Genomic DNA, 21964 nt, shown 5'->3' on the forward strand with positions numbered 1-21964 from the left:
AGCAGCAAATACATAGGAACAGCATTGGAACTTCCCATCCAAGCCGTTCACCATCCTAACCTTTTTTTATTCATTTGTGGGACATGGGTGTCGCTGGCTGGCCAGCATTTATTGCCCATCCCCAGTTGCCCGAGGGCAGTTAAAAGTCAACAATATTGCTGTGGCTCTGGAGTCACATGTAGGCCAGACCAGGTAAGGATGGAAGATTTCCTTCCCTAAAGGACATTAGTGAACCAGATGGGTTTTTCCGACAATTGACAATGCATTCATGGTCATCAATACATTCCTAATTCCAGATCTTTTTTATTGATTTCAAACACCACCTCCTGCTGTGGCGGGAACCCAGGTCCTCAGAACATTAGCTGAGTTTCTGGCTTAAGAGTCTAGCGATAATACCATCAGGCTATCGCCTCTCCTGAGCTGGAAATGTATCAGCATTCCTTCGTTATTGTTGGATCAAAATCCTGTAATGCTCTCCCTAACAGCATTGTGTGTGTACTTACACCACATAGACTGAAGCAGTTCAAGAAGCCAACTCACCACCACCTTCTCAAGGGCAATAAATGCTGGCCTGGCCAGTGAAGCCCACATCTCCTGAATGAATAAAAAAAATAGCCACCCAGGCAAGAGCCATTATCGGTGATTTGGAAAGCAATCTAGCACAGGTGACCGGGGAAACAGTAAATGAGCAATCACAGACCTTAAGGGGAAAATAGTTTGGGCACAAATCAAGCACATTCCCACTCGAGGGAAAGAAGGCGCACCCAAAGCTCGAGCACCCATGGGCGAAAAGGAAATGGAGGTTGAACTAAATGAGAAATAGGAGATTTATAACAAATCTCAACGACTGAACATGATTGGAAACAATGTCAAATGCAGTCTGCTGGGGGGCACTGAAGGATATACAAAAGGCAAAGAAACATGTGAGAATGAATAGATGGTAACATAAAAGGAAGTCCAAAAATTATTTTTAAACATATAAAAAGTAAAGCCGAAATTAAAGGAATTATATGGGATTAGGGACAAAAATGGAATTCTTCTTGTAGAGGCAGGGGAATGACTGAGGTTCTGAATGACAATTTGCATTTGTCTTCACAAAAGAAGGGAATGCAATAATGTTGCAGTAGATGTTGGGGAATCGAGATAAAGAGACTAGATAGGATAAAATTTGAAAGTAGGAGGATTGGCTTCACTCCAAGTCGACAAGTCACCAGGTCCAGATGAGATGTACTCTAGGTTGCTAAGGGAAGCAAGAGTGGAGATAGAGAAGGTGCCAGAGTGTTGGTGGGGTTGCAAATGTTACATCCCCATTCAAAAAAATGGAAGAGGGATATACCTGGCAACTACTGGCCAATCTAATGTCAATAGTGGATAAACTGCTAGTGACCATTGCCAAGGACAAAATTAATTCTTACTTGAAGAGACACGATTAAATTAAGGATAGCAAGCAGAGATTTGTCAAAGACAAATCATGGCCCAGACTTTCACCACGGCGGAGATGCTCTTGCCCCCAAACAAGGCATTTCTCATTTTAATGGGGACAAGACTCGGTATTTGCACATACGCACTTTACCGAGGCATTTGGCCATTTGACTCATCAGCTACCTCCTCTGAAGTGGGATTTTGGTAGGCCAGGAATGTGAAACCTAGCAAATGCATACTACAGCAGCTAAGAGCTGATAGATTTATTTGTATACCTAAGGCACCTCCTTGAAGAGGTAAGGTATCCCTTTCGATATGGTCCCAGGATATCTTTAGGAGAGGGCATATTTTGGAGGAGGTAAGGCACCCTTTGCGATTGTTAAAAGTAGACATGATTGTGCGTAAATGTGCATCAGTCCATTTGAAATGTCAAAGCCTTCAAAGAACTGTCAACCTGTCAAAGAGCTGCAAAATGCACTGGAGCTGTCAAAACTGGCAATGGATTTAATTCTACTGGGCCTTAAATTAAAATACAAACATCTGAAGTTCAAGAAAAATCAGTGTCTGACATTTCATCTTGTCTCTTGACAGGAGCCTGAGAGTTTCGATTATATGATTTGTTCAGCAGTGACTATCATTATCACAGTGGGTGCCTGTTATGTGAGCAATTTGATTGACAGCTCCAAGTTGTTATAGAATAGAAATGTTTGTTTTCATAAGTGATTAGTTGAAGAAATTTCCATGTAATTAATGTTTTTTTTAAGTCAATGATAGAACTTTTTTGTTTAAAATAGTCATGTCATCAATAGACAGTTTATTTTATGTCAGCATAGGGGGTGGGAGGAATTATCCATGGTGGGTATTGGATGAGTTGGCATGGAGGTGCTTTGGGTAAAGGATGATAGTGGGGGCATGCATTGGCAATAATTGGCACTAAGTTGATACAGGGTCTAAATGGAACCATAGGGATGTGGCAGCACAGAGGGCATGAGTGGACATTGGGGTGGAGTGGCAATGGGGGAATCAGGGACCTGGGAAATGAGTAGGGGGCAGGGGGGCGGTGGGTGGGGAGTATATGTTTGAATAGGTTGGGGTTGTGTGTGTGTGTGTGTGTGTTGGCGGGGGGGGGGGGGGGGGGGGGGGAGTGAGGGGGGGGGCGGGGAAGGTGGATGGTTAGGTCTGGAGAATTTTTTTTTGTTTTAATCAGTTTTATTATTGCATTCAACAAAGTACTGAAGCACTCAGACCGGCCTTCTGCCCAACCCACCTCTGCACCCAGCAATTTTTGCAGACATTCCAGAGATTCATAGTGAAAGGTCAGTTTCACAGAGCCGGGAAATCTCCCATCTCTGCACACCCCACCCAGGAGCAAAACTCTGGACCCGCGTCGGATTAATCTGATTGAGTTCTTCAATGAAGTAATGGAGAGGAACAATATAGTGCAATGGGCATCATACATGTGGACTTTAAAAAGGGTTGTGATAAGTACCTTATAGCTGATGTACTTTGGTTGAAGGTTACATAATGGCTAGTAACTTGGGTATCTAATTGACCAAGGTATGGGAGGCAGAGACTTCACTGAAGTGAACTATTGCAGTGAGGTTCGCCAGAGGTCCAAATGAGGACAATTGTTTTTTTCTGTTTTATATATGCTGAGTGTATAAGGAGTACAATTTTGGAGCTTGTGAAAGGTTTGACAATGCAATCAAAAGTGACAGGAGTGGAATTTGGTTATGTGGTAAAATGTGGCAAACTTCATGAGGACATAGATTGATAAAATGTGTAAACACATGACAGGTACAATTTAATATGGATTATGGTGAAGAATTACACTTTGGGAGGAACAAATTGGAGAGGCAGTATAATTTTACTTGTACTTTGAGAAGGTGTCAGAATGAAGGGAACTGTGGATGCGTATTCATGAATCTTTGAAGGTGACAGATCAAGTTGACAAGGGAGTAAAGAAAATGCTTGGAAATACTTGGCTTTGCAAACAAGGAAATCATGCTAACATTTACAAATCTCTGGGTAGGCAGGAGTATTGTCTCTGTAACAAGGGAGAACCATTGTCTTTCCACAAATGGGCTAGTAGCGAGAAGTTTGAGAGTGAAAATAATTGGTAAAATAGATAGAAGAGAAATGGGGAGATTTAGGGCCCGATTCTCCCATCGCGACCTGCAACTTTTCTGGTGGTCCGGTCGGGAGAATCGCGTGTCGGCCTATTTCCAGGATTTGCGCATGCGCCGGGTTTGCATATGCGTCTCCCAGAGCCGGAGAACAGTCGGAGTTGAGACCGCACTGGAAACCAGCGGGAAGAAAGGTAAGTAATTTGAATCTTTTAAAAATGTATTTTAAATATATTTTGCATGTCATTATTGGGCCCAGCACGGAACTTGCCGGGCCCGATAGCATTTCCCACCCCGCCAGGAGTATTTCATTCCGGTGATATTTAGAGTAGCTCCCCACGTTCGTGGAACTAGTGGGAGACCCTACCGGAATGAACGGGGGGGGCAATCGGGGTCGGGCAGTGTGGGGGGAGGGGGGGTGCCTCCACCCTGGCAGTGCCAGCCTGTGCCCCCCAGCACCACCCAAGGGGAAAGTGCCTATGCCCAGGGGCACCTTGGCACTGTCCACCAGGCATCGCGCAGTGCCAAGGGAGCGGGGCCTATTGTGGGCAGAGCCTAGGGACGATTGATGGGGGTGAGGGGTCCTGCTACCACTCTGCATTGGGATCGGTCTGGGATGGAGGGAGGGCAGCGATTGGGGTGGGGTGGTGGTCTGCCAGGGTGGGGCCTGCCTCCCTGGGGGGTTGGGCTGGCCCAGAAAATTGTTGTGGGGGCCGCGATTGGGCTGTGGAGGGAGGGGCGGGGGGGGGGGCTGGAGGGTAACTATCTGTGCGCAGTCTGCATGTTCTCCCCGTGTCTGCGTGGGTTTCCTATGGGTGTTCCAGTTTCCTCCCACAGTCCAAAAGACATGCTGGTTAGGTGCATTGGCTATACTGAATTCTCCCTCAGTGTACCCAAACAGGTACCGGAGTGTGGCGACTAGGGGACTTTCACAGTAATTTCATTGCAGTGTTAATGTAAGTCTACTTGTGACACTAATAAATAAACTTTAAAACACATAAAATCCAGCGGGTTGCTGTTCAACATCCTATTCATCTGCCCCTGACATGCCTGATATTTTACAGGGCGCAAGGGAAGCTGGATCCTATCAACACTAGTTTGCAGGAAGACTTAGAGTAGTTTGCAGGAAGACTTAGACAGGTTGCAAAGTTGGGCCGAGAGGTGGCGGATGGAGTTTAATGCGGAGAAGTGTGAGGTAATTCACTTTGGTAGGAATAACAGATGTGTTGAGTATAGGGCTAACGGGAGGACTTTGAATAGTGTGGAGGAGCAGAGGGATCTAGGTGTATGTGTGCATAGATCCCTGAAAGTTGGGAATCAAGTAGATAAGGTTGTTAAGAAGGCATATGGTGTCTTGGCGTTTATTGGTAGGGGGATTGAATTTAGGAGTCGTAGCGTTATGTTGCAACTGTACACAACTCTGGTGCGGCCGCACTTGGAGTACTGTGTGCAGTTCTGGTCCCCACATTACAGGAAGGATGTGGAGGCTTTGGAGAGGGTGCAGAGGAGGTTTACCAGGATGTTGCCTGGTATGGAGGGGAGATCCTATGAGGAGAGGCTGAGGGATTTGGGATTGTTTTCGCTGGAAAGGCGGCGGCTAAGAGGGGATCTTATTGAAACATATAAGATGATTAGAGGTTTAGATAGGGTGGATAGTGATAGCCTTTTTCCTCTGATGGAGAAATCCAGCACGAGGGGGCATGGCTTTAAATTGAGGGGGGGTAGTTATAGAACCGATGTCAGGGGTAGGTTCTTTACCCAGAGGGTGGTGAGGGATTGGAATGCCCTGCCAGCATCAGTAGTAAATGCGCCTAGTTTGGGGGCGTTTAAGAGATCCGTAGATAGATTCATGGACGAAAAGAAATTGGTTTAGGTTGGAGGGTCACAGTTTTTTTTTTAACTGGTCGGTGCAACATCGTGGGCCGAAGGGCCTGTTCTGCGCTGTAATGTTCTATGTTCTATGTTCTAACACCAGTATTTTACCAATGTGGTGGGGGAAGACACATGCCTTGTGCAAAGCCTGGCAGTTTTAGCTGCATGGCTCCCATGGCCCACCGGAGGTATGCCCCCCCCCCCCCCTTTAATCCTCCCCCAGAGCCCTCAACGACCCCCGACCCCAGTGTTTATCAGCTGTGGGGACTGACTGTAATCCCAGCACTAGCCACTTCTCCTGGGTGGCACTGCTGTTGGGACTATAGAGCCACCAGCCAATTTAATTGGCCAGCAGCTCTCGAAGGCAGGACGTAGGAGCAATTAACGCTGCGCCATTGGGTGCGTGGACACCCCCCTCCACTAAAATTGACATTTTAGCGAATGAGAATGTGGGCAGTGCCAACAATTCCCCATAAAATTCAGCCACTGGATTCAATGGGGGATGTGGAGATGCCGGCGTTGGACTGGGGTAAACACAGTAAGAAGTTTAACAACACCAGGTTAAAGTCCAACAGGTTTCAGCTCGGGTCACTGTCTGTGTGGAGTTTGCACATTCTCCTCGTGTCTGCGTGGGTTTCCTCCGGGTGCTCCGGTTTCCTCCCACAGTCCAAAGATGTGCGGGTTAGGTTGATTCGCCAGGTTAAAAAATTGCCCCTTAGAGTCCTGGGATGTGTAGGTTAGAGGGATTAGCGGGTAAACTTTAACCTGGTGTTGTTAAACTTCTTTCAATGGGGGATACAGAAGGATAGCCACAAGCATAGGTTCAAATGCGATCGAATCTTCCTGAAGCTACAAGCATAGCAAGTACACAAGTGCCAGGAAAACCAGCTCCAGCATAAGAGAATCTAACCATCACCTCTTGACATTCAACAGCATTGCCATCTTCAAGTGCCTCAGCATTAACATCCTGAGGGTCACTAGTGCCCAGAAACTGAATTGCACTAGCTATGTAAATACTATGGCTACAAGAACAAGCCAGAGATTGGGAATTCAGCAGACAGTAACTCACCTCCTGACTCCTCACAGCCTGTCCACCATCTACAAGGCACAAATCAGAAGTGTGATGGAAGACTCTTCAATTGCCTGGATAAGTCAGACCCCAACAATGCTCAAGAAGTCCAACACCATTCGGGAAAGAGCAACATACTTGATTAGCATCCCCTCCAGCCCTTTAAATATTCACTCCCTCTATCACTGGTGCACCATGGCTAAAATGTGTACCATTTTGCACAGCAGCAACTCAGCAAGCCTCCATCAACAGCATGTTCCAATTTATAACCTCTACCATCTAGAATCATAGAATCATAGAAACCCTACAGTGCAGAAGGAGGCCATTCGGCCCATCGAGTCTGCACCGACCACAATCCCACCCAGGCCCTACCCCCACATATTTTACCCGCTAATCCCTCTAACCTACACATCCCAGGACTCTAAGGGGCAATTTTTTAACCTGGCGAATCAACCTAACCCGCACATCTTTGGACTGTGGGAGGAAACCGGAGCACCCGGAGGAAACCCACGCAGACACGAGGAGAATGTGCAAACTCCACACAGACAGTGACCCGAGCTGGGAATCGAACCCGGGACCCTGGAGCTGTGAAGCAGCAGTGCTAACCACTGTGCTACCGTAGAGCAAGGGCAGTAGGTGCATGAGAAACACCACCTGCAAGTTCGCCAACAAGTCGCACACCAAACTGATTTGTAAATATATTGCCATTCCTTCACTGTCGCTTAGTCAAAATCTTGGGAAACCTTCCATCGCAACACTGTGGGCATACCCACACCACACAAACTGTAGTAGTTCAAGAAGACAGATCACCACTACTTTCTCAAGGCCAATGGCAATAGGAAATAAGTGCTGTGCTTGCCATGATGCCCACATCCCTAGAACAAACAAAAAAAACATAAGGTTACCTCTGTTTAAAATACTGCAAGTAGGAGTTAAAGACAAACCTAAGTGGTCCCATAGCCAATATATCTGAGAAATGCTCAGAAAATAATGATGGGCAATTGAATAACTAATAGGAGAAAGAGAATCTATGAGTATATCTCAACATATGATTACAATGGGTGAGAGTGAATTGTTTGTAAATGTCTTCAACCAAAATTTCTGCATGGCTGGTTCTACCCGGCCTTCACATAGATTCTGGGGTCCAGCCAACCTTGTGCATTCCATGTGATGTACAAAAGAACATGATTAAACTACACACAAAAAAGGCTCTTGTTTCTGATAGAATCTCAGTTGCAGTATCGAAGACCTATGCATCAGAGCTAACCACGCCTTGTTCTGGTACTGCATCAAACTGTTATCAAATTTAACTTGTGGAAGAAGACCAGATATATCCAATCTACAAAATGACAAGATAAATCTCACAAATTGCTGCCTGATCAGTCTACTTCCCTGCTCCCAAGATAATGAAGCAACTCATGTCAGTTTACAGCAATTGGTAGGTAATACCTGTGCCACACAAATGACAACTGATGACCATCTCAAACAAGAGAAAGTTCATCAATCTTCCTTAGACACTTAAAGGTCTCTAAATTCCCCTCTAGATCACACAGCATCTTGACTTGGACATTATCATCATACCTTTATTATTTTTGGGTTAATACCCTAGATTTTCCTAGCTAACAGCATCTTCAGGGCACAAGCATCATAACGCAGTCAGCAATTAATGGAGAATGTCTGCGACCACCTTCTTAGGGTTAACTAGAAATGGGAAAGGAATATAGCTTTGCCTTTTCTCTCAGATTCAGAGAATATTATTTAAAGAAACAACTTTTTTTTAAAGAGACAGTGCCTTCATAATAACACTTTTCATACATTTCTTCATTTACTTTCTAATACATAGCAAGATGATGTAAATTGGGTAGGAATATGTCAACATAACAAAAATACTTCTAAGCTCTCCACCGTCTCCAGCCAAGTAAAAGATTGCCAAACATTTATTGATGGGACAGACTGATCTGGCCACAGTTGGGGTTTGAGATCAGTTCACTCTAAGCTGGCTCCAACACTCCAAACAAGATCCAAACCATAAGAATTACTGAGATAAGGTTAAAATAATCCAAACAAAACCTTCAATTGGTCAAGGTTCAAATATCTGCTGACTACTAAATCTGAAAAACAAACCAAGCCTAAGGAATTCAATGTGGCTTCATAATAGTAACTAATTATCTCTTTGAGTGCTTTGACTGGTGATTGTTATATTGCTCAGATTCTAACCTTAACATCGCCAACATTTTGAAGAAGGACATTCTCCTGATTACCTCAGTTCATTGAAATGATATCTCAAACATTAAATCAGTGGAAGATGCCTTCATGTCATTCCCACTCTCTGTCTTTCAAACACACCTACTAGAAACATTGCTCTACCTGTTATGGCTTATCTAAACCTGACACAAAAATGCTGCTCCCTCATTTTACAAGACGGTTTTTCAAGGCAATGTTAATTTACTCACTGGTTTCTGAGTATTACAGGGTTGAAGCCAAATTGTAACTAGTGGAGACTACACAAACACCAGCTTATTACACAACACTGGGGATTAAAGCTACACAGCAAGTGTATTGATCTTACCAGGACTGGCATGGTTACCAATTCCTTTTTTGTTGTCTTATATATACCCGAATTGAAACTTCCATTAACTTAAGCAGTCAAACAGAAAGAGCAGAGCTTGTTTTTCTTAAGTGATGCCATGTTTGTATTCTTCAGCAATGCTTCAACACATAAAATGGGAGCTGTTTTGTTCAAAAGAATGACATTCTACCACTGGCAATATGGGTAGGAAGGAGGAAAACAAAATAGAAAAGATTCTATAACAATGTACTTAAGTCACCAGGTGAAAACACAGAATGTAGTTGAGATTTTTTTCAATTAATAAGCTTTTTAATCCCCAGATTTTTTGCTTTCATAATTGAAAGAAAATTCTTTGTAAACCTTGATTCTTGGAAAAGAAAATTCCTGAGCAGATTAAAGAAGGTATAGCAATGCGTAGGGATAAAGCTACAATTTAAATTATTCAGAGCTGCAGATAATACCAGTAAATCACACCCAGTGCGCTTAATAGAAAGATTACGAAAAACAATTACCTGCAGATGGGAAGCCCTTGAGATCATTAACCAATACTCAAATTGGCCAATTAAATGGATGTGAATATATTCCAAACTCCTCATGATTTCTCATTGTGAAAGTGTTAAGAAATGTAGGCTGTAAATACTCAGTTTATCAAATATGGTATTGCTTTAAATATTTATTTCATTCAAAGGTTAAAGTGAAAGTCCAAAGATATGCGGGTTAGGTTGATTGGCCATGTTAAATTGACCCAAGCATCAGGGGTATTAGCAGGATAAATGCATGGGGAATGGGGCCTGGGTGGGATTGTGGTCGGTACAGACTCAATGGGCTGAATGGCCTCCTTCTGTACTGTAGGGAATCTATGATTCTAAAGTTTAAATGTTACCGTTTCACCTTTTAGTATTACTGCACTCACTGCTTTTCAATTCTTATCACTGATAGATAAGGCTTCAGGGAACAATCTTCAATCACTTTTTGTATTGTGCATAACCTTGGAAGATAAGTAATGCCTTCCACCACAATTTAAGAATGAATGAGAGAGCTAGTGTGATTTTCAAATGGATATAATTATCCAATTGCAGCTTTGTACAATTAAAACAGTATAATCTAGCCAGAAATCTTGCCACTCCTGCAACTAATGTCATGTGTTCTTTGTTATCTCCATTTTTGTACTCTTTGCCTGATTTGCGACTTGTTTCCGGTGATGTCCGAACTCTGTGTCAGTTTGGGGAATATCCCAAAGATTGGCTGGGGAACCCAACCACCTTCTCCCCCTCCCCTGCAAGTAGTTCCCAGGTAACGGGTTGCATGGCAATTGTCCAGGAAGTTCAAACATCTTTTGGACAATTGCCCTACACTGGGAACCACCCAACAGTGCAATTTAAATTCCAAAATTTGAATCTTTGCAACTGTGTTACATCAACAGTTACCCCGAAAAATTTAGAAGAATTAAAACCACTTCTAGCTTCTGGGTAACTATACCACTGATCCACCTCAAAACCCACTCCTCCCCCCACCCCCCACCTACCCACGCGCACACACACAAAAATTGCCAACCGGTGGGCAGCAGTGTAAGGGACAGCAAGTTAAACCATAGGCTTCCCACCCAGAATTTAACTCTGGTGTTCTGGTATGCCGCCATCTTGCCTAACTACATGCCCTTCCTGCTTCCAAGCTCTCCACCAGCGAAGATTCTGCCCATGATGTGACATGGAGAGGAGGGGGTGCCAGTGTTGGAAATTTGACATAGACAATGGGATCACAAAATGTGGTTATCGCATGACCTGTCCTATTCTGGAAACACACAAACATTATACTGCCTGCTCACCAACCCAACTACAGTATGAAACTGCTACTGACAGCTCAGCAGGAGACCCAGATGCATGCATGATTAACATGATGCACAGCTCGCCTGTACTTCTTGAAGGCAGCATGCTTGTCTTAAAGGGGAGATTCTTTCATGCCGCAAGAGTTACTGCAGAGGTGTCTGGAAGGCTTTGCTGAAACAACGAGAACAGCAATTGATAGGTCAGACAGAGAGCTCCCATATTTTTGAAAGTGGCTATGGCAGTCTCAGTGTTGGGGATTGAAGGAAGTGAAATCTGTCCTTTGGTCCTTTCCATTGTTCGTTCATACCTTTGAAAATGTTATTAGTCTCCACAAGGAGATTACTTCTCTTTCCCAAGCATAGCTTCCACATTTAATACATCTGCAGAGCCAATTCTTTGAATTTACAGTTAGACACATTACACAATGACCTAAATGTATTCCTGTAAGTTTCAGGAATCAGGTTACAATAGTTAATGACTACAGTTTTCACAGCGACATATTCCCCTACAGGATTCAAGTTCTAAATGTAAGAATGAATAATGACACCAAGGTTTCACAGTTCCTGTCTTGCTGACAATTCAAATGCTCGTTAAAAGTTATCTGTGTCATCCCGATCCTGAGCTTAAATTTGCGGATAGACTTGATTTTTGTACCTTCGCACATCTGGACTATATTTGCTGCAAATTCTCCAGTCACCCAGATATCATACAGTCATTGTCTCGTTTTCCTCCACTGTGTGCATGCACTGTTGCCGTATTGCATCTTTTTCCTTGTCAAACATTGCAGCTATCCTGTTGATCTAAAACTGTACTCTTGCTCCTTTTCTTTACTCTCCAGTTTAAGCAGTTTTAATGGGTAAACCCAGTTTTCACCCTTTCCTTCTGCTCCTTGGCAAGCTAATGCTAGCCTATGCCTTTCAACTTTCATATGCATTCCAAACAAAGCTGACAGAATGGAAGCCACTGCCCACTTTTCTAACTCTGAAGAATAACTATCGTGAGAGTGCAGCTCTATGCATGTGCATAACTCAGAGCTCTCTACTGATGTGCAGAATGCAAGTCATAGCCGACAGCGTAATTCAGGACCTGCCAGCTGCGGTGCATATTTCACACGAACAGATTCAGACCAGTCATGCAGTATAATTGTTGACTTTTATTTGCCTAATTGATAGTGATGTTTAACTTTCCTGCTCCAAAGCTTCACAAATCTATTTGCCTCCTTCAGATATCAACATATAGCAAAGACTATAGCACCTTTCATTACCTTAGAGAATCTCAAAGTTCTGTACTACCAGTGACAATAACAACATATTTATACTGCACCTTCAACGGAATAAAACGTTGCAAAAAAGCTCACAGAGTTATCAGAGTGGTTCACCACCACCTTCTCAAGGGCAGTGAGAGATAGATCTTACTAGCGACACCCACATTCCGTGATTTTTTTAAAATCACACACTGCCAACTGGTAATTTAATACCCATTTCTTTTAATGGGCAGAAAATCTGAAGCATGGATTGCATAACTGCAGTATTCACAACCAAAACTTTCACCTTGAATCAATCTCAATGCTGTTGCAGTCCTAAATAAGAAACATTAGGGATTATCAACCCAATTCCCAGTGGGAATGAATCAATAATACAAAATTACCAATAACTGACAATAAGGTCGAAGAGATCCTCAGTGGGCATATCAGGGAACTTCAGACACTTCTCGTGATTTTCTGACATGTAAGTCACTGGACAAGGTTCTTCATTGGTTACATGTCAGTTTCCTTAACAAAGACTGTGCGAGTCAGGGAAATTCTTTGAAGAGGAAGCTCAATAGGAGGCATGTGCTGCCAGAAGGAGTTCAACAAGTTCTGCATAACAAGTTATTAGAGATGAATAAGACTCGTGGAATGAATAACAAATTAGCTATCTGGATTGAGGGGCAATTTATCAACGAGAAGCATGAACTGACAAAAATGGAGTACTGTTATCTGGGAAACAATGATTATTGTTCTGTTCCATATGAACTGTGGAGCAGTCTACTTCTAGTTATATGATTTTTTTTTCTAATGATACTAGAATCCCTGTTGCAATAATCGGTATTAAGAAGGGTAATAACATTTAAAGTGAGCCGGATCACCTAAGTGGATAGCCAATTGAATGGCAAATAGATTTTAGTATAGATAAACATGTCATTTGGTTAGGTAATGAACATTGGAACAGGAAACATGTGGACAATCACTGAGAGCCAATTTTCCTCTCCCCATTGGACACTAAGCAGACTCAATGTACCAAATATATACTGCAGCCTTAAAGGAGGAGAAGAGCAGTAAAATTATATAGCCCAAACTAATACATTCCCCACGTAAGTAGGCACCCTGAAGGAAATTTGATTGATCACAGCAACATGGGGAAAGGGCAGAAGCAAGCTTACCCCCAGTGAATGATAATTTTTGGTGAGTAAACGGCAAGTCATTTATAGTTTTATCAACCTGTCTTAAATCAGAGAGGGGGTTGCTGGCTCTTCACTGGAAGAGCTTTAAAAAGATATTTGAAAAAGCCCCACTGCAATTGTGGCAAAACGTTAGGTGGAACATTCTTCTTTTCACTTACAGAGGTACATAGGAACAAAGAAGAAGGAGTAGACCATTTAACGGGATCCCATTGAGTGGGGTCATGATGACCTAATCAACTTATGACCCAAATCCTTTATAACATTTTGATAACCAATCTCAGATTTAGCATAAGCTGCCTCTTGTGGAAGAGAGTTCCAATCTTGGACCACGCTTTTGATAGAGGCATTTCCTAACTTCAGTCCCAAAGGCTGACTTCTAATATTTAGTCTATGTCTTGTCCCCTAGTACTAGACTTCACAAACAGTAGAAATAGTTTCTCTCTCTCTCTCTCTCCCATATCAGTTCCCCAGAATATTTTGAAAGTTTTGATTGAAAATTCCACAAAACCTCTAATTCCCAAGGTAAAGAACCTTACTTTGTGCAATGTCTCCTCATAATGCAGCCTTTAAGTCTAGGTCGCTTTATGATCCATGTTACACTTTCTTCGAACTCCGTAACCATGGCTTTGTAAAGTTGTAGTATAAATTCTACCTTGTTGCATTCTAATCCATTAAATATAAAGCCTTGTATTCCATTAGCCTTTCTGATTTATTTTCTATGCCTGTCCATGAAATGTTTAACGATCTATTCACATGGACCTTGAAAACTTCTTTCCAGCTATTATAGATAGTATTCTCTTCTATCCTTAATAGGTCCATAGCTATCTCCCACTTACATTGAAATCCATTGCCCACACTTTTTCTCATTCATTGAATCCATCTATATCTCTTTATAATTTATAATACTTTACCTACACTGCTTACAATGCCAATTATCTTTGTGTCTGGGATGAAAACCAGAGAAAAGACTGGGATATTAATTTGGTTTTCATCTGTTGTAACAAACAATTACTGATTCATTATATGATGCACATTCATTGTTTTATTTATAAGTTTGATGAAGTTTTTTTCATTCTATTGTTTTGCTTTACTTAAATCGACCTGTTCCCAGAACCATGTCAACATTGTTCTGCAAATAGCTACTAGAAAATGTATGAAAATGGCAGCACAGTGGCTAGCACTACTGCCTCACAGCACCAGGGACCCAGGTTCAATTCCAGCCTTTGGTGACTGTCTGTGTGGCGTTTGCATGTTCTCCCCATGTCTATGTGGATTTCCTCCAGGTGCTCTGGTTTCTTCCCACAGTCCAAAGATGTGCGGGTTAGGTTGATTGGCCATGGTAATTTGTCCCTTAGTGTCAGGGAGATTAGCAGGGTAAATGTGAGATTACAGGGATAGGATCTGGGTGGGATTGTTGTCAGTGCAAACTCAATTGGCCCAATGGCCTCTTTCTGCACTATGGTGATTCATTGTTCCCAGGAGCAGGCTGAGGGTAAGAGAGTGGGTTTTCTGACTGTAATTAATTATTTATTTTTTCAGTTAATTTTGGGTTTAAAATCGGAGGTTTTTTTCAAAACCGGAAGTCAGGCCAGGAGTGGCCAGGGGAAGTTTTTGGAGGGTTTAAAAAGGGCTTACCTTGGAGGTTCAGCTTCATTGTTCCCAGGAGCAGGCTGAGGGTAAGAGAGTGGGTTTTCTGACTGTAATTAATTATTTATTTTTTCAGTTAATTTTGGGTTTAAAATCGGAGGTTTTTTTCAAAACCGGAAGTCGGGCCAGGAGAGGCCTGGGGAAGTTTTTGGAGGGTTTAAAAGCGCACCAAAGTATACAGCGGGCAGCATCGTAGCGGGCAGCAGAGTGAGTGGGAAGTTGAGTGAGCTGTCAGGGCTTTGGCTCACAGGGCTTGGACGAGCAGGGGTGAGTTTTTGTTTCCTTACACTCTTATTAACTTTTCACTGTCTTACTTGACATAAAGTGTCCAGTATGAGTGTGAAACCAGTGTGTTGTTCCCAGTGTAGGATGTGGGAGGTCCTGGAGGCATCTTGCCTCCCGGACATCCACATCTGTGAGGGGTGTGTCGAGCTGCGGTTCCTGAGGGACCGTGTTAGGGAGCTGGAACTACAGCTCGAGGATCTTAGGCTGATGAGGGAGAATGAGGAGGTGATAGACAAGAGCTATCATCAGGTGGTCACACCAGGGCCACGGGAGGAGGCCAAGTGGGTGACGGCCAGGAAGGGTAAGGCTAGGGTGGTTGAGAGCACCCCGGTGGATTTGCCCCTGCACAACAAGTACTCCTGCTTGAGTACTGCTGGGGGGGACAGCCCGCCTGGGGGAAGCAGCAGTGGCCGTGTCTCTGCAGTGGAGTCCAGCCCTGTAACTCAGAGGGCTAAGGAAAAGAGGAGGAAGGCGGTATTAATCGGGGACTCGATGGTGGAGGGGACAGACAGGCGTTTCTGCGGAGGTAGGCGGGATTCTCGCATGGTGGTCTGCCTCCCTGGGGCCGGGATCCAGGATGTCGCTAGTCGCGTCCCGGAAATCCTGAGGTGGGAGGGAGAGGAGCCTGAGGTAGCGGTACATATTGGTACCGCTGAGGGAGAAGGGGTCGTGAAAAGGGAGTACAGGGAATTAGGGAGACAGCTGAGAAAGAGGAAAGCAAAGGTAGTAATCTCAGGATTACTGCCTGTGCCACGGGAAGGTGAGGGCAGGAATGGAGTGAGGTGGAGGATGAATGTGTGGCTGAGGGACTGGTGCAGGGGGCAGGGATTCAGGTTTCTGGACCATTGGGACCTCTTTAGGGGCAGGGGTGATCTGTATACAAAAAACGGGTGGAACTTGAACCACACGGGGACCAATATCCTGGCCGGTAGGTTGGCTAAGGCTACTGGGGAGAATTTAAACTAGATAGGTTGGGGGGAGGGGAGCTAGAAGAGTTGACTAGGATCAAGGAACTAATTGATGGGGGGGGAGGATGCAGGGGTAAGGGGAATTACAAAATTAATGGTAGAGGAGAGGGTGCAAGTGAATGAAGGCGGTAATTTAGATAAGGGAGTAGAGGGAGACGGTGTTCGCGACTCATCAAAGCGGGTCCAGATAAAAGCTGGAATAAGGACACTTTGCCTGAATGCACGAAGCATTCGGAACAAGGTGAATGAGTTGATGGTGCAAATCAGCACAAGTGGGTACGATCTAGTGGCCATTACAGAAACGTGGCTGAAAGGTGACCAGGACTGGGAGATGAATATCCAGGGGTATCAGGCGTTTAGGAAGAATAGACAGGAAGGAAAAGGTGGTGGGGTCGCGCTATTAATAAGAGATAATATCAGGGTAGTACTGAGGGATGACATAGGCTCTGAGGAACAAAACGTGGAATCGTTATGGGTAGAGATGAGGAATAGTAGAGGGAGAAAGACACTAGTAGGTGTGGTATATAGGCCCCCAAATAATAATGTTGAGGTGGGGAGGGCTATAAACAAGCAGATAAGGGATGCGTGTAAAAACGGAACGGCAATAATCATGGGGGACTTCAACATGCACATTGACTGGCAGACTCAAGTCGGTAAGGGTGGAATGGAGGAAGAGTTCTTAGAATGCTGTCGGGATAGTTTCCTTGAACAGCATGTTATGGAACCGACGAGGGAACGAGCTATTTTGGATCTGGTATTGTGTAACGAGGTAGGTAGAATTAAGGATCTTATTGTGAAGGACCCTCTTGGGTCTAGTGACCACAATATGGTCGAATTTCTGATTCAGATGGAAGAGGAGAAAGTTTGGTCCCAAACCAGTGTCCTCTGTTTGAACAGAGGGAAATATGATAGGATGAGGGATGAATTGGCTAAGGTAGACTGGGAGAGCAGGCTGGCAGGTAGGATAGCTGAGGAACAGTGGAGGATTTTTAAGGAGATCCTTTTCAGTTCTCAGCAAAAATATATTCCAGCAAAAAACAAGGATTGTAAGAAAAGGGAGAACCAGCCGTGGATAACGAAGGAAATAAAGGAGAGTATTAAAATAAAAACAGCTGCGTACAGAGTGGCCAAAAATAGTGCAGAAACAAGTGATTGGGAAAAATTTAAGAAACAACAAAGAGAGACTAAGAAAGCGATAAAGAAAGGAAGGATAGACTATGAAGCTAGGCTAGCAATTAATATAAAAAATGATAGTAAAAGTTTTTATAAATATATAAAAAGGAATAGAGTGGCTAGAGTGAATGTTGGACCCTTGGAGGACGAGAGGGGGGGAGTTAATAGTGGGAAATGAGGATATGGCTGAGTCTTTAAATAAGTTTTTGTGTCGGTCTTCACGGTGGAGGACACAAATAGTATGCCAAATATTAACGATAGGGGGTTGGCAGCAGGAGAAATACTTAATACGATTAATGTTACCAGAGAGGCAGTGCTGGGTAGACTAATGGGACTGAAGGTGGACAAGTCCCCGGGTCCGGATGGAATGCATCCCAGGGTATTGAAAGAAATGTCAGAGGTAATAGTGGATGCGTTAGTGATTATTTATCAAAACTCGTTGCATTCTGGGGTAGTGCCGGTTGATTGGAAAACGGCTAATGTTACGCCGCTGTTTAAAAAAGGGAGACAAAAGGCGGGTAACTATAGGCCGGTCAGCTTAACGTCTGTAGTAGGGAAAATGCTGGAATCCATTATTAAAGAGGAGATAGCAGGGCATCTGGATAGAAATGGTTCGATCATTCAGACGCAGCATGGATTCATGAGGGGAAAGTCGTGCTTGACGAACATGTTGGATTTTTATGAAGATGTGACTAGGGCGGTTGATGGAGGAGAACCGGTGGATGCGGTGTTTTTGGATTTCCAAAAGGCGTTTGATAAGGTGCCCCATAAAAGGCTGCTGAAGAAGATTAGGGCACACGGAGTTGGGGGTAGTGTGTTAAAGTGGATTGGGGACTGGCTATCCGACAGGAAGCAAAGAGTCGGAATAAATGGGTGTTTTTCCGGTTGGAGGAAGGTAACTAGTGGCGTGCCGCAGGGATCGGTACTCGGGCCGCAACTGTTTACCATTTATATAGATGATCTGGAGGAGGGGACGGAGTGTAGGGTAACGAAGTTTGCAGACGACACAAAGATAAGTGGAAAAGTGAATCATGTGGAGGACGGAGAAGATCTGCAGAGAGATTTGGACAGGCTGAGTGAGTGGGCGAGGATATGGCAAATGGAGTATAACGTTGAGAAATGCGAGGTTATACACTTTGGAGGAAATAATAACAAATGGGATTACTATCTCAATGGAAACAAATTAAAACATGCTACCGTGCAAAGGGACCTGGGGGTCCTTGTGCATGAGACGCAAAAGCCCAGTCTGCAGGTACAACAGGTGATCAAGAAGGCAAATGGGATGTTGGCCTATATTGCGAGGGGGATAGAATATAAAAGCAGGGATGTCTTGATGCACCTGTACAGGGCATTGGTGAGGCCGCAGCTGGAATACTGTGTGCAGTATTGGTCCCCTTATATGAGGAAGGATATATTGGCATTGGAGGGAGTGCAGAGAAGGTTCACCAGGTTGATACCGGAGATGAGGGGTTTGGATTATGAAGAGAGGCTGAGGAGATTGGGTTTGTACTCGTTGGAGTTTAGAAGGATGAGGGGGGATCTTATGGAGACTTATAAGATAATGCGGGGGCTGGATAGGGTGGAGGCGGAGAGATTCTTTCCACTTAGTAAGGAAGTTAAAACTAGAGGACACAGCCTCAAAATAAAGGGGGGTCGGTTTAAGACAGAGTTGAGGAGGAACTTCTTCTCCCAGAGGGTGGTGAATCTCTGGAATTCTCTGCCCACTGAGGTGGTGGAGGCTACCTCGCTGAATATGTTTAAAGCGCGGATGGATGGATTCCTGATCGGTAAGGGAATTAAGGGTTATGGGGATCAGGCGGGTAAGTGGTACTGATCCACGTCAGATCAGCCATGATCTTATTGAATGGCGGGGCAGGCTCGAGGGGCTAGATGGCCTACTCCTGCTCCTATTTCTTATGTTCTTATGTTCTTAATTCAATGATTCAGGAAAATTGTAACCATGTTGTTACCATTTGTATATGTGATATTTCTGTACATACCCATCAAAGCAACTTTTTCTCCTGCAGGAATATGACACAGTCCTTGGAATTCCCTGCATACATTAACAATTTCCTGGGGACTTCCTGCAATTGCTGACAGATCCTTGGTGCTACATGACTGTAAGAGCATTGATGCAATTAGAAAACAGGAAAGTATGGAATGGAGAATTGGAGGTCGGAAATGTGACACAAATCCTTTTATTGCATCAAGTCTAGGAGCTTGTTAGAGGCATTGATGTTGGTAGAGTGGAAAACTGTTGAAAGGAAAGTAATTGTTTGCTATGAAGGGAGATGATAAGTTCGGGGCACACAATTATGGCAGCTTCAGCACCATAGGCACCACAAATAGTGTGTGAGTTTTGTGCCATTTAGAGAGTTTGTGTCAATAGGCAAAGAGAATAGATGAGATATAGTCACTCTCTAATGTTAAGTCAGAGGGAAATTTGGATTGTGGTTGTATGGACATCCTTGTAATCTTCTGGACCACAGGATGGGAATTCTGTAGCGAGTAAATATCTCCTGACTCCCAAAGTCTGTCCATCATCTCCAAGACCCAAGTCAAGAATGTGATGGAATACTCTCCATTTACCTGGATAAATGCAACTCCAACAGCCATACTTTTCTGTTTTCCAAGAAATTTGACAACATCCAAGACAAAGTAGCCCAACTGATTGGCACCCCATCCACCACCTTGAACATTTACTCCTTCCACTATCAATGCACAGTGGCAGCAGTGTGTATCATCTCCATGTTGCACTGCAGCAAATCACCAAGGATTCTTCGACAACGCCTTCTAAGCCAGCAACCTCGACCACCTTGAAGGACAAGAGCAGCAGATACATGGGTACACCACCACATTCAAGTTCCCTCCAAGCCACACATAATCTGACTTGGAACTATCACCAATCATTCACTGTCGCTGGGTCAAAATTCTGGAACTCCCTCTCTAACAGCACTGTGGGTGTACCTACACACAGGGCCTGTAGCAGTTTAAGAAGATGGCTCACTACCCTTAAGGGCACTTAAGGATGGGCAATAAATGCTGGCCTAGCCAATGATGCTCAGACCCCATGAAAGAATAAAAAAACTCCTGTCACTAAAGCACTTTCCAAATTCAGATCCATTGAAGCTGCAGTGGTGTTACTGGACACACATGATGTATTTTACTATTGAAACCACTCTGGTGTGTCGGCAGTTCAGTCACACCTGCACAGAAGCCCTCCGAGCTGATTTTTCAAGCCAATGCACTGAGCCAAAAAGGAGCTGGTAAAGAATAAATGGTATTGTTCCAAATACTGCAACAGCCATCTTCAGGCAAACAGGTAAGTTCTCTTTTCCCAGGTTTCCACACAGCCCGGCCCAAGGAGATCAATCCTCAATGCAAGGAAACTCCTGGACATGTCAGGAAGTTTGTAAGTTCACCCTATTACGGCATTACATGCACCAGCCTTGATCTGAAGGCCTTGCTAATTCAGAAACTACATCAACAAGCAGCCACTTGAAGCAGGCAAAAATAAATAGCTTTCGATTAAGCAATTCTTTCTCTGTCTCCACTTACCAATAATTAAGCATGAGCTGTGTTGCTTCCTGTTTTCTAATCAATGAGATCAGTCCTCAACAAGATGATCAAAGTCAACAAATCAAACTTAAAAACAATTCAGAGGATTGGATGTATATTGTTGCTGACCTCTAATTGTGAATGTACATCATTTTGATGGTGAAATTAAAAATGGATACTGAAGACAATTGAGCATTGGAGAATATCCTATCCCTGATTGTATCTCTAAATGAATGGCATTAAGAAACACAAAGCTGCCTATTGTTAACTCTGCCAATATCTGTCATAATTTCAGCAAAAATTCTCTGGCTTTCAATTTTTAAACAAGTCTCCCCATTGGAAGGACAGAGTCACTGAATTTTCCCTACTGTGAGATTTGCATAGAGACGGTAACATCATTATTTTAAGATACCCCAGTTATTTTGAGTAAACAAAATTCAAATAAATTACCAATTTTGTCTGATACAGAAGCTCACTTCCGAAGTTAAATTAGTTTATTTTTGCACTATTATGTATATAAGAATGAAACTTCTTGTTTTTTTTTCAAAATAAGATCTGAGAGTAGGTTAGTTACAGCACTTCACCAGCAGAAAATATTTGAAAAATAGTGTTACCATTTATTTATAAGCACAAAATGCTAGTAATTTATTATAGATAGAAGGGAAAACATATAACCAATCAACCTGAGTCTCTTTTGTATGCCTATCAACAATGATGATACAACTACTTTACATTTTGATTATGTTAAGTGCTCACCTCTGTATGCCTAATGTACACACTTGTTTATGAGAATCAGCATCCAACTTGTGTACTTTCTGAAACCAATGCATCTCATAAGAATCATAAGAACTATAAGCAGTAGTCAACTTAGCCACTCAGGCCTGCTCCATCATTTAAATATGATCATGCAGATGTCATCTCATCAACACTCTGAATCAACAATGGAATATCCTTAACACAATGAAAAGAAATGTTACTTTTCTGGATCAGTACCCTTTATTTCAATG

The 21964-nt window shown here is 43.4% G+C and overlaps 1 protein-coding gene across 2 annotated transcripts in view; it reads right to left on the reverse strand.

Moving 5' to 3' along the window:
• sh3tc2 (SH3 domain and tetratricopeptide repeats 2) overlaps positions 1–21964 on the reverse strand; it is a 94626-nt gene that overhangs the window by 66480 nt on the left and 6182 nt on the right. The window lies entirely within an intron of this gene.

Source organism: Mustelus asterias, chromosome 16 (genome assembly GCF_964213995.1).
Source record: "Mustelus asterias chromosome 16, sMusAst1.hap1.1, whole genome shotgun sequence".
Classification (NCBI taxonomy): domain Eukaryota; kingdom Metazoa; phylum Chordata; class Chondrichthyes; order Carcharhiniformes; family Triakidae; genus Mustelus; species Mustelus asterias.